General features: G+C 43.3%; 1 protein-coding gene across 8 annotated transcripts in view; it reads right to left on the bottom strand.

The window, feature by feature from the left end:
- ARHGEF3 (Rho guanine nucleotide exchange factor 3) overlaps positions 1–9,346 on the bottom strand; it is a 113,394-nt gene that overhangs the window by 42,132 nt on the left and 61,916 nt on the right. The window lies entirely within an intron of this gene.

Genomic DNA, 9,346 nt, shown 5'->3' with positions numbered 1-9,346 from the left:
GCATACACAATGTTAGAAGATGAGCAATTAAATAGTCCTGAGATGGTATGTTGGATGTTGTTGGGGCCAGTAATGATGTTGTCCGGGTGTATGTGGCAGCAAAGTTGGCATCTGGGTTTATTGCAGGCTCTGGTACCAGTGTCCATGTTAAGTCTGGTGGTTGTATTATTGTGGGTGAGGAGTTGTTTAAGATTGGGTGGCTGTCTGTAGGCAATGAAAGGTCTTCCTCCCAGAGCTTGAGAAAGGGAGCTGTCATTGTCCAGGAGAGGCTGTAGATCTCTGATGATGCGTTGTACTGTTTTAACTTGGGAGCTGTATGTGATGACTAGTGGTGTTTTGTTATTTTCTTTTTTGGGTCTGTCTTGCAGCAGGTTCTCTCTAGGTATCAGTCTGGCTCTGTTGATCTGTTGTTTAACTTCATCAGGTGGATATTTTAGTTCTAAAAAGGTTTGCTGTAGATCTCTTAGGTGAGATTCTCTGTCTGTAGAGTTGGAACAGATGCGGTTGTAACGTAGGGCCTGGCTGTATACGATGGATTGTTTGGTATGTTTGGGATGGTAGCTAGAAGCATGTAGATATGTTTGTCGGTCAGTTGGTTTTCTGTATAAGGTGGTGTCTATACGTCCATCCTGTATTTTTATAGTAGTGTCCAAAAAATGTATTTCTTGCATAGATTGGTTCATTGTTAGGTTGATGGTAGGGTGAAAGTCATTGAATGCCTGGTGGAAGGTTTCCAGGGTCTGTTGTCCATGTGTCCAGATAATAAAAATATCGTCAATGTATCGCAGGTACAAGAGAGGTTTGAGTGGGTAGGAGTTTAGGAAACGTTGTTCTAAATCTGCCATGAAGATGTTGGCATACTGTGGGGCCATGCGGGTGCCCATGGCTGTGCCGCTGATCTGGAGGAACAGGTCATCACCAAATTTGAAGTGGTTGTGGGTAAGGACAAAGTGGCAGAGTTTGGTAGCAAAGTCCGCTGTGGTTTTATCTGAAATGGTGTTCCTTATGGCTTGTAAACCATCATTGTGTGGGATGTTGGTATATAAAGATTCCACATCCATAGTGGCTAGTATAGTATTGTTAGGAAGATTGTTCAAAGATTGTCTTTTCCTCAGAAAATCTGTGGTGTCACGTACGTAGCTGGGAGCACTGATAGCATATGGTTTCAGAACAGAGTCCATATAGCCGGAAACACCCACTGTAATGGTGCCAATACCTGAGATGATGGGGCGTCCTGGATTTCCTGGTTTGTGTATTTTGGGTAGAAGGTAGAAAGTTCCTGGCCGAGGTTCCGCTGGTGTGTTTGTGAGGATCTGTTCTTGGATGTGTAGGGGTAGCTCCTTGACAATCTTGTTCAGTTCTTTTTTGTATGCTTGTGTGGGGTCTGAGTCCAATTTCATGTAAAAGGCAGTATTGGAAAGTTGTCTGTGGGCCTCCTGGATGTAATCAGTTTTGTTCATGATGACGACAGCTCCACCCTTGTCTGCCTCTTTAATTATAATGTCTGGGTTGTTCCTGAGATTTTCTATGGCTCTCCTTTCAGCATGGTTTAGATTTTGTTGTAAGCGATGCTGTTTTCTGGTCACATCCGTTTGGATTCTGTGGCGGAAGCATTCGATGTACAGATCTAGTGTGGTATTGCGTCCATCAGGAGGGGTCCACGTGGAGTCCCTTTTTGTGTAACTTCTTTTCGGTGGTAGTTGGTGGTCAATGTTCTGTTCATTGATGCGTTTGGAGGGTGATGGTTGTTCCCCAGTAAGTTGAGAGGTGTTGTGTTGTGGGGATGTAGTTTGTTCTACTTTGTCTTGTTCTTGGGTGTGATGAAAATACTCCTTCAGGCGTAAGCGGCGGAAAAATGCTTCCAGGTCCCCGCAGAACTGAATCATGTGTTGGGATTTGGCAGGGCAGAATGATAGCCCCCGTGAAAGGACGGATTCCTCAGCTGGGCTGAGTGTTTGCTGTGAAAGATTGACAATGTTGTTGATCTTGTTTTGATTGGTGGCCTGTAGGTTGGAAAGGTTGCAGAGTTTTTTATTTTTCTGGTTCTTCAGTAACTCCAGTTGAGAGTGGTAAATGGTTTGTTTTTCTGGAATGCCCCACCATGAAGGGTTGTCTGGCATCAACATGCATGTCATTAAGGAACAAGGTCATGGCCAGGCCAGCCATAAAGAGCTGTGAGGAAGTTGCTTCGGGGCAGCAGACTCCAAACAGCTGAGAGGGGCAGCAAATCCCCTGTGCTTGTCACCACCACCTCCTCCTCCACTGTGTGCCCAACTGCTGCTGCTTGCCATGAACCTGCCACTGCCAGGTGGGCAGCAGAGGAGGAGGAAGTGGCAGCAGGGGACACAGCATCTTTTGTTTTGCCTCTAGCAGCCAAATGTTCTGGGCCAGCCCTGTGCAAGGTGAAGATGCTTTTATTTCTCTAGGCTTTTGAAGAATTTATAGAATTCTTAGTTTTCTTTTGTACTTTTAAAAGCAGCTGAGATAACAGTTGCTGTTTCATGTGATGGTGTCTGCCTCTTGTGGTTTAGTTTCAGTGCTGTATTTCTTATATTTTATTGACGTTGCATTTCACACTGTTAGCTGCTCTAGCAAATTCTAGATGCTGAATGTGTGATCTATAAATATTGTATTTGTGTTTGTTACTTAAATTTGGAGAGGGAACCTAATACAGAGATGAAGACTGGAAGGAATATCTTGGCATTGAACCACAAATCTGTCTAGGAGACACCTTCCAAGACTGGTATGAAAATTCTGCTCAGAAATAAACACACTGCATTAATACATTGCCAAGCAGGCAGCAGATCATACAAACTAAAATAGCAACACAGTTCAGCGCACAGCTGGAGAAGAGATGTGCAGGAGGGAAATACACTGCTCAGTGATGTAGTCATACAAAGGTAACAAATGAGACCCATTTACAGGAAAAGGAAGTTGCCTCTATTATAACCACTTGGTTGTTGTTTTTTTAAAGGAATTGTTGTTTTTAATTCAACCTGCTTCACGCTCAGGATAAACCCTGCAGTAACCATAACAGTCTTCCCTAATCTGATTCCTTCCAGATGGAACTACAATTCCCAGTAGCCACTGGCTGCAAGAACATATTGATTTAGACTATATAAATTACTGGATTCTGTCAGAGAAATCTCAGTCCTCAAAGTAGTCAGGGAGCATGCATAAATTAGGATACATCTTGTCAGGAGCTGCTGGGGTTCATTTGATGCTGCCTCCTGGTTGGTCCTTCAGATTGGACTACTGGTGTTGGCCTAAAGCTCCTGGCTTACCTGAGAATACTGTCTCTGGCCCAGTGCAGCATAAACTTCTGCATGAGGGCTAAGAAACCTCATATTCTGTGAGTTGTATCCAACAAAATCATGTACAGAATAGACCCACTGAAATAAATTGATTTATGTAATCCATTCATTGATTTCAATGGATCTACTTAGCAAATTATTTACTTGGATAAAACAATAAACTTTCAAAAACAGTTTAGGTAGTGGGTAGGACTGGGATGGCAACATGCACCACAGCAACTTTCAGAAAAGTTATTTAAAATGCACATATTTAAGGGCAGTATGCTTTACAGTATGCTTTGCATTCAAGTACAAAAACACAAACGCAAAATGCATATTTTAAAATAGCAAGGTTAACAACTCCAAAATAATTAATTTTAAAGTTAAAATGGGAGAGAATATTTAAGGAAGGGAATTATAAACCTAATAAGCAAGCAAATTACCAGTACATCTTGCATATTACTGACTTCTTTCTATATATTCCTCTCTCATCACTTGCAACAAGGGTTTTATAAAAGCAAATCATTGTTGTCTATAGCACTATCATGCAGGAAGCTGCTCTAATTTATTAGCATTCAACTCTAAAATAAGCCACATGTCATATTTTCTTCAAACAAAAGCAGAAAAGTAGTGCTATAGCAAAAAAGGGAAGACCAGTCATCTTAAATTTCTGACTTAACCCTTAAACAGTAAGTACAGCAGAAGAAAAGTTATACAGTATCTGGTACAATTGTTTCATGGCAGTAAACAATAAAATGAAAATCAGATCTTTCATTACCAGTTAATCAGGGTGTTACATAATGCCCCTGCAGCCATATGTGTAATCAACAAGGTTAAAAAGCTGAGATCCTGTTACATAGGGCCATCTGAAGAAGGAATTAAACTTTTTACAAAGTCAGTCATCTTTATACTTTGGGCACATACATGTTTAGACCAAGTACCCTGGGAATGCTCCATTCTCAACATCATTTTGTGCAAACTAATAAAACAACAATTGTTCAATTAGTTTATATGATTATGGTTTATATAATTAAAATAGTTTATATAATTATGGTGCATATGTCCATGCTCACTTTTTAAAAACCTGCCATGAACATTGCTTCCTTAATGTAAATGTATGGTTCAAGTTAAAATATACACAAACGGAGCACATGCTTAACTTGAGCTACTACTCCGCCCCAGCATTTAAGCATATATTGGTGAAAGGAGAAGATAAGAATGTAAGGTAAGGTAATTAATCAAGTTCATGGAAAGACTGAAGGTTGGATCCAGACTTCCCTTGAGTGGAGTTCCACTCACAGGATGTACCACTGGAGGAGGAGGGTTTTTTTGCTTTTGTTTTTAAATACCAATTCCTCCTCCTCTTGCAGTCCTCTGAAAAACTGTTCTCTCCGGCACCCTCCCGCCCCGTTCCCCTGCGCGGTGGGCGGGTGGGCGCAGCGCGACTGCCACGGGCGCAGCTGCGCGGCGGGCCAGCCAGCGGGCGGGCGCAGCTCGCAGCGCCCTCCTGGCAGGCCGGCGCCGTGGTGCCCTGCGCCACCCAGCCTGCCCATAGGGCTGGCCCTGGTGCACACCCCAATTTCCAAGCAGTGAGAGGTTTTATGGGTGACAAAACATACATTTGGTTTCCCTAGAATAATGGCAGAATGGAGACTGTGATGTCTTTAAGAACCTAGAAGAGCTGGCTGAATTTGTCCGACATCTTTTTTTCACAGTGGCTGAACAGTTGCCTGAGGAAAACCCACAAGAAGGTTCCCAGACACTGGTACAGTGGATGCTCGGGTTGCGAACGTGATCCATGTGGGAGGCATGTTCGCAACCTGCAGCGACGTGTCTGCGCATGCACGGGTCGTGATTTGGCGCTTCTGCACATACGCCAAAACCCGGAAGTAACCCATTCGGGTACTTCCGGGTTCGCGCAGTGCGCAACCCTAAAATATGCAACCTGAAGCACCTGTAACCCAAGGTATGACTGTATTCTGAAGCATTGCTGCCCCCAAGTGTGGAGGCAGAGCATATAACCATTGATAGCCCTCTCAGCCATGAATTTGTCTAATCCACTTTTAAAGCCATTTGGTTGGTGGCCATTACTGTCTCCTGTGGGAGTGAGTTTCATAGTTTAACTACTGTATGTGTTGTGTAAAGTAAACATGTTTGGGATTGAGCTACCAGACTTACAGTTGTTGTTGTTGTTGTTGTTTAGTCGTTTAGTCGTGTCCGACTCTTCGTGACCCCATGGACCATAGCATGCCAGGCACTCCTGTCTTGCACTGCCTCCCGTAGTTTGGTCAAACTCATGTTCGTAGCTTCGAGAACACTGTCCAACCATCTTGTCCTCTGTCGTCCCCTTCTCCTAGTGCCCTCAATCTTTCCCAACATCAGGGTCTTTTCCAAGGATTCTTCTCTTCTCATGAGGTGGCCAAAGTATTGGAGCCTCAGCTTCACGATCTGTCCTTCCAGGGAGCACTCAGGGCTGATTTCCTTAAGAATTGATAGGTTTGATCTTCTAGCAGTCCATGGGACTCTCAAGAGTCTCCTCCAGCACCATAATTCAAAAGCATCAATTCTTCGGCGATCAGCCTTCTTTATGGTCCAGCTCTCACTTCCATACATCACTACTGGGAAAACCATAGCTTTAACTATACGGACCTTTGTCGGCAAGGTGATGTCTCTGCTTTTTAAGATGCTGTCTAGGTTTGTCATTGCTTTTCTCCCAAGAAGCAGGCGTCTTTTAATTTCGTGACTGCTGTCACCATCTGCAGTGATCAAGGAGCCCAAGAAAGTAAAATCACTCACTGCCTCCATTTCTTTCCCTTCTATTTGCCAGGAGGTGATGGGACCAGTGGCCATGATCTTGGTTTTTTTGATGTTGAGCTTCAGACCATATTTTGCGCTCTCCTCTTTCACCCTCATTAAAAGGTTCTTTAATTCCTCCTCACTTTCTGCCATCAAGGTTGTGTCATCTGCATATCTGAGGTTGTTGATATTTCTTCCGGCAATCTTAATTCCTGCTTGGGATTCATCTAGTCCAGCCTTTCGCATGATGAATTCTGCATATAAGTTAAATAAGCAGGGAGACAATATACAACCTTGTCGTAATCCTTTCCCAATTTTGAACCAATCAGTTGTTCCATATCCAGTTCTAACTGTAGCTTCTTGTCCCACATAGAGATTTCTCAGGAGACAGATGAGGTGATCAGGCACTCCCATTTCTTTAAGAACTTGCCATAGTTTGCTGTGGTCGACACAGTCAAAGGCTTTTGCATAGTCAATGAAGCAGAAGTAGACGTTTTTCTGGAACTCTCTAGCTTTCTCCATAATCCAGCGCATGTTTGCTATTTGGTCTCTGGTTCCTCTGCCCTTTCGAAATCCAGCTTGCACTTCTGGGAGTTCTCGGTCCACATACTGCCTAAGCCTGCCTTGTAGAATTTTAAGCATAACCTTGCTAGCGTGTGAAATGAGCGCAATTGTGCGGTAGTTGGAGCATTCTTTGGCACTGCCCTTCTTTGGAATTGGGATGTAGACTGATCTTCTCCAATCCTCTGGCCATTGCTGAGTTTTCCAAACTTGCTGGCATATTGGGTGTAGCACCTTAACAGCATCATCTTTTAAAATTTTAAATAGTTCAGCTGGAATATCATCACTTCCACTGGCTTTGTTATTAGCAGTGCTTTCTAAGGCCCATTTGACTTCACTCTCCAAGATGTCTGGCTCAAGGTCAGCAACCACACTACCTGGGGTGTACGAGACCTCCATATCTTTCTGGTATAATTCCTCTGTGTATTCTTGCCACCTCTTCTTGATGTCTTCTGCTTCTGTTAGGTCCTTACCACTTTTGTCCTTGATTATGGTAATCTTTGTACGAAATGTTCCTTTCATATCTCCAATTTTCTTGAACAGATCTCTGGTTTTCCCCATTCTATTGTTTTCCTCTATTTCTTTGCATTGCTCATTTAAGAAGACCCTCTTATCTCTCCTTGCTGTTTTTTGGAAATCTGCATTCAGTTTCCTGTATCTTTCCCTATCTCCCTTGCATTTTGCTTGCCTCCTCTCCTCCGCTATTCGTAAGGCCTCGTTGGACAGCCATTTTGCCTTCTTGCATTTCCTTTTCCTTGGGATGGTTTTCGTTGCTGCCTCCTGTATAATGTTACGAGCCTCCATCCATAGTTCTTCAGGCACTCTGTCCACCAAATCTAAATCCTTAAACCTGTTCCTCACTTCCACTGTGTATTCATAAGGGATTTGATTCAGATTGTATCTTACTGGCCCAGTGGTTTTTCCTACTTTCTTCAGTTTAAGCTGGAATTTTGCTATAAGAAGCTGATGATCTGAGTTACAGTCAGCTCCAGGTCTTGTTTTTGCTGACTGTATAGAGCTTCTCCATCTTTGGCTGCAGAGAATATAATCAATCTGATTTCGATGCTGCCCATTTGGTGATATCCATGTGTAGAGTCGTCTCTTGTGTTGTTGGAAGAGAGTGTTTGTGATGACCAGCTTGTTCTCTTGACAGAACTCTATTAGCCTTTGCCCTGCTTCATTTTGAACTCCAAGGCCAAACTTGCCAGTTGTTCCTTTTATCTCTTGATTCCCTACTTTAGCATTCCAATCCCCTGTAATGAGAAGAACATCCTTCTTTGGTGTCATTTCTAGAAGGTGTTGTAGGTCTTCATAGAATTGGTCAATTTCACTTTCTTCAGCACCGGTAGTTGGTGCATAAACTTGGATTACTGTGATGTTAAAAGGTCTGCCTTGGATTCGTATCGAGATCATTCTGTCATTTTTGAGATTGCATCCCATTACAGCTTTTGCCACTCTTTTGTTGACTATGAGGGCCACTCCATTTCTTCTACAGGATTCTTGCCCACAGTAGTAGATATGATAGTCACCCGAACTGAATTCGCCCATTCCCTTCCATTTTAGTTCACTGATGCCCAGGATGTCGATATTTATTCTTGTCATCTCATTTTTGACCACATCCAGCTTACCTCTATTCATGGTTCTTACATTCCAGGTTCCTATGCAATATTTTTCTTTACAGCATCGGACTTTCCTTTCGCTTCCAGGCATATCCGCAACTGAGCGTCCTTTCGGCTTTGGCCCAGCCGCTTCATCAGCTCTGAATCTACTTGTACTTGTCCTCCGCTCTTCCTCAGTAGCATGTTGGACGCCTTCCGACCTGAGGGGCTCATCTTCCAGCGTCATAACTTTTATATGCCTGTTGTCTTTGTCCATGGAGTTTTCTTGGCAGGGATACTGGAGTGGCTTGCCAGTTCCTTCTCCAGGTGGATCACGTTTAGTCAAAACTCTCCACTATGACCTGTCCATCTTGGGTGGCCCTGCATGGCATAGCTCATAGCTTCTCTGAGTTATTCAAGCCCCTTCGCCACGACAAGGCATTGATCCATGAAGACTTACAGTAGGTACAGCCTACAGACCAAATGTTCTGTATAAAATAATTTGTGGTGCTATATCTGGTCATGAATAACACACTATTGTACAACGAATTCAGTAAGCATCTATGAGGCATGTAGGCAAGAAAAATAACAGGAAGTATTAGAAGCCCATCAAAGCAGATCTAATAGAATAAATTCTGCTATGTCTATTGCCACAGGTAATACTGTTTACAGAGCTCAGTTCTGATGACTAAGGATTAACAGATCTAATTTAGAGGTTATAGGCTGGGAAAAGAAAAACAGGCAGAAGGGGAGAATGGCTGTTGAATTATTTACTGGTAGTCTTGCTCTTTGTCCATGGAGTTTTCGTGGCAGGGATACTGGAGTGGCTTGCCAGTTCCTGCTCCAGGTGGATCACGTTTAGTCAAAACTCTCCACTATGACCTGTCCTTCTTGGGTGGCCCTGCACGGCATAGCTCATAGCAGGGGTCAGCAAACTTTTTCAGCAGGGGGCCGGTCCACTGTCCCTCAGACCTTGTGGGGGACCGGATTATATTTAGAAAAAAAAAAAGAACGAATTCCTATGCCCCACAAATAACCCAGAGATGCATTTTAAATAAAAGGACACATCTACTCATGTAAAAACATGCTGATTCCCGG

This window comes from Zootoca vivipara, chromosome 2 (assembly GCF_963506605.1).
Source record: "Zootoca vivipara chromosome 2, rZooViv1.1, whole genome shotgun sequence".
Classification (NCBI taxonomy): Eukaryota; Metazoa; Chordata; class Lepidosauria; order Squamata; family Lacertidae; genus Zootoca; species Zootoca vivipara.
The sequence above is the reverse complement of the archived record's forward strand: the minus strand, read 5'-3'. Positions and strand labels throughout refer to the sequence as shown.